Source organism: Saccostrea cucullata, unplaced genomic scaffold (genome assembly GCF_032062105.1).
Source record: "Saccostrea cucullata isolate Sc308-1 unplaced genomic scaffold, CSIRO_AGI_Scuc_v1 ctg1655, whole genome shotgun sequence".
Classification (NCBI taxonomy): Eukaryota; Metazoa; Mollusca; class Bivalvia; order Ostreida; family Ostreidae; genus Saccostrea; species Saccostrea cuccullata.
The window spans coordinates 417,430-421,837 of NW_026930901.1; the positions used below are offsets into that span (position 1 = coordinate 417,430).

The 4,408-nt window shown below is 30.3% G+C and overlaps 1 long non-coding RNA gene across 1 annotated transcript; it reads right to left on the reverse strand.

The window, feature by feature from the left end:
• Positions 1-1,012: 1,012 nt before the first annotated feature.
• On the reverse strand, positions 1,013-2,779 carry LOC134230519 (uncharacterized). The gene is made up of 2 exons (XR_009984369.1): positions 2,334-2,779; positions 1,013-2,303 (listed from the first exon to the last, which is right to left on the reverse strand). It is a non-coding gene; the product is annotated as an uncharacterized LOC134230519 (long non-coding RNA).
• Positions 2,780-4,408: the final 1,629 nt, after the last annotated feature.

A 4,408-nucleotide genomic window follows, 5' to 3' on the forward strand; every position in this document is an offset into this window, starting at 1 on the left:
ATATAGGCTTTCTTCGTGTACTAGTATTACTTAAGTTAATTAAAGGGATGCCATAATATTTTGGAAAATGAAACTCGATCGAGAGATTCTCCGATGTTTTGCAGTCGGTAATAACCTTCAACCCCTTTAGCCAGTAATTAACCCGTCCTCCCTGTGCCCAGTAGCATAATTCGGTCAAATATTTATTGTTCATGAGGGGTGCCTTATAATTAATCACAGGCACCTGAATTTTTATCAGTAAGTCTCTAAATTAGCCAAATATCGAAACATTCTACCCCCTCTATATATAAATACACAAGTTGTGCAACGCCATTTTGACCACCTGTTCGATTCAGGCTTCAATTTAACACATAAATCGGATATGCCTACTGGTTTTCGTGTAGCATTGGGTTCAAATATGATATTTCTCGCTATACATTTCTTCCTAAAGTTTAAATCTTATGCGTTGATAATGTTATCAGCTAAACTTCATGCTGACTTCGAATTTCGTCACAGGGCCCGATCGCCATCAGCTGATGTCACGGAAATTTAATCTCGACACCAAATGCTCCTATACATAAACTTTTTTTGATTCAACAATTATAAATTTATTTCATTGACAAACAAAATCAGAAAAAAAAATTAAAAACCGAAAGATTATGTTGTTTTGATAGTCTTGATTTTATTTAACATATGTTATATGTGTTAGAAACAAATCATAGGTACTAGGTAGAGGCTTTGTTGAAGTTTCCGTTGTCGATAGGTAGCGCCTTATGGAAGTTTCCGGTGTCGATAAAAATCGGACACATGCCATAAAGCGGTTTGCGAAGCTAACCGCTTAAAAATCATTTGTTTATTTTTACATCGGATCATACTTATGGCATGCAGTTAAATTAGTGGCATCAACGAGTTACTGCTCTTTGCGCCTTGTTTCAATTAGTTCAGCATTCGTACGAGGGCTGTTCAATAAATATTCTACTCTAAATCCATTCATTACTTTCAAATGAAAGTACAATAAACAACAAACACACCATTTGGACATAGCAACGACACGCAGTAGCTTTATTTGTGCAGTGTACATAACATATGCAAAATATGAAAATCAATTTGTATATACAAGTTTATGTTGGATTGAATAAATCATGATAAAATTTAAACTTTATCGTGCTCTACGTGTCGTCCTACACTGGTATTTAAACCACTATTCACCTCTTATATAGCCTTGCTAACGAGACCGGTTCTAAAGAACCACGTGATATACACCAGGTATTCGAATGAAAACCTTGTAATTCCGAAAAAGTAATTCATTATCACACCAAGTAGAAATTGATTTCTGTCTAATTCGTTCCTCAAACGAAAGAAATCATATTTCTACTCTAAATCCATTCATTACTTTCAAATGAAAGTACAATAAACAACAAACACACCATTTGGACATAGCAACGACACGCAGTAGCTCTAAATACAAAGAACGGGAAAATGAAAGTGTAAAATCATTGATTTTAAATTCAATCCAACAAAATTCATTTAAATCATAAGTCATTCAATATTTCAAACAATAAATACATAAAATTTTACAGAAATTTTCCAATAAAATGTTTTGAAAACAATTAAATAATCACCAAAAAAAAAAAATACATGTATTCACTCCATTACTTTTATACAAACAAACAACAACATTCTATGCATGACAGCCAGCCGTGCGTGCGCTGGACGCCGTATTTTATTAACAGTACATCAATATACATATATATAACACAGAACATTGTGTATGAGAAATAAAAACATCAAAATCCCCCAAAACTGCTGCATCTATTATAATTCTAAAATATTCGTTGTGATAAACATGAAAAGCATCAGGGCCGGCCAGGAAAAACTAGAGATAAAATAATTTTTAAAAAACTCTAGAAACCTGTGTCCGTTGCCAAGTGCCGCTGGATGCAAAAAATGTTGCGACGGACCTCACAACCTACCAATAAAACCCTAAGAAAAAAAAAATCAAATATATGTATATAAATATATTCACTTATACCCTTTATACATAAATTAAAAAAATTTAGCTGTTGCTCGCTTAAGTCGAAGTGACCAACCTTTAAAAACCAGTTCTCTACTACACCTCAAAATCAATTTCTATTGGTCACTCTCTGACCAATCCACACAACATGCGTATAAACATCTTGTCATTAATACAACATTTTCCCGCTATACTAGCGAAACGCGGGAAAATATCAATACATGTATATCCATCCGAAAAAAAATTCAATACACCGCCGTCTTTTGAAAATCCATAATGCAATTCACCATGTGAGTCTGATTGTAAAAGTCTTGCTTTACAAAATTTATGTTATGCACACATCCTATCCATACATCGATAAATGCTTGCTGCACTTGAGTTTTGAGTATAGTTTGAAGTCAAATTCAACGCATACCATACGATTTATGGTGAAGTCCCAGGGAAGAAGGCTTCAAATATATCAAATGAATTCGACACAGTTATACATAGAAGTATATTCATCATCCATTTTATCAAAATAGCACAAAATACACATTCCTGTGAAATATCTTGAATCCCATCTCAATTCCTTGGATATGTGCCTCTTTGAAACTCTGTCATTATTGGTACACCGATTAATACCTCATGGTGCTTGAATTAAACGTAAGAAGAATATAACCAATAATACCTGAAAGAACAAATTTGATGTTAGAAAACTGATAGATACATATATCTTGTAACTCTGATATTTTAGTAAATATGTATAGGATCTCTTTTTCTCTCTCTCTTAATCTATATTAAAAAAAAATCAAACCTTACATAGTCATCATCATTGTGGCTAGCAAAATATGCATACTATCATTAAATGATAAAATGAATCAAAATTCCACCATTAAGTTCAAAATTTATGAATTGCACTAATCATTTTTTTTTAATTAAGAAAAATATGAATGTGTTTGTATAAACATCCATTTGATAATCAAGTTATGATAACCTTATTTTCATCAGAATAATCAACATTTACTTTACTATTTGTAGAAATACTTCCTACTGAAAACAATCTCGAAATGGCATCAAAACAAATGTGGTTGGATAAACATCCATAAAATCATTTTATGATATAATTTATCAAAAAGTTCAAATTCCAATAAAATTTTACTTTATTTTCATTAGAATTATCAACCTTTACTTTTACTACTTATGTAGAAATACTTTCTACACAAACAAATCTGCCAAATGGCATCACCACAAATGTGAAATCTCTTGGATACCAATCCATACATTCATATTAGGATATAATTTATCAAAAAGTTCAAATTTCAGTCAAATTTTACTTTATTTTCATTAGATTAATCAAGTTTTACTGTACTTTATATGTAGAAATACTTTCTACTACAAACAAATCTCGCCAAATGGCAACACCACAATAGGGTTTAAAAAACATCCATAAATTCATACTATGTGATAAATTTATCAAAATACTTCAAGATTTAATAAAATTTTCTTTGATTTCATGAAAATTATAAACTTTTACTTTAATATATACCAAGAAACACTTTCTACAGAAACCAGTCTTACTAAATATTCATCACATATGTGGTTGGACAAACATCCATAAATTCAAACTCGTATGATAAAGAACCCACAATTTTTCTACTTTAACCAACTCGCCAAATGGCAACACCACAAATGTAGTTGGATAAACATCTATAATATAACATCATTTTATGATAAAATGTGCAAAGCATTCGAATCCAATCAATTTCTATTTCATAGTATCAGCAATATAATGAAAACAATCTTTAATAAATTGCCAAACAATACAAAATAGGAAAACATTCATAAAAGCATGATATGCTAAATTGTGCCAAAGTTATTCAAATTCAAACCCAACTCAATATTATTTCAAACAGAAATATTAATTTTCATTTGACTATTTTTGTACTTCTCATTGTCTACTGAAATCAATCCTGCAAAAAACCAAACACCACAGATGCGTTATGATAAACATCCATAAAATATTTTATGCTAAGCTGGGTTAAATTCCATTTCAAATTGCCCTCTCAAATTCTATTTTTGTTTTAAATTAAAAAATAACAACTTTTGAATAGCTACAGTATTAAAAAAAATCACTTTCCACTGAAAACTAATTTCAATAAAAGTAAATACTCCAAAAATTGTTGCCAATTAATAAACATTCATTAAATTATTTCATTATAAAATGAAATATATCAACGTTATCAAAATTCAAATCTTCCAAACACTACCAAACACGAAAATTGTGCAAAACAGCTCATGAAATTAATCAAAGTGGTGCGATTCAGAAAAAATTTAATTCAATTTTGGTGAATCATTTTTAAAATTAGAATTCATTGACAAAATTTCCTTTTTACTCGAAAATCAAAACCGACAAATTCAGTTTTTGTTATCAAAACT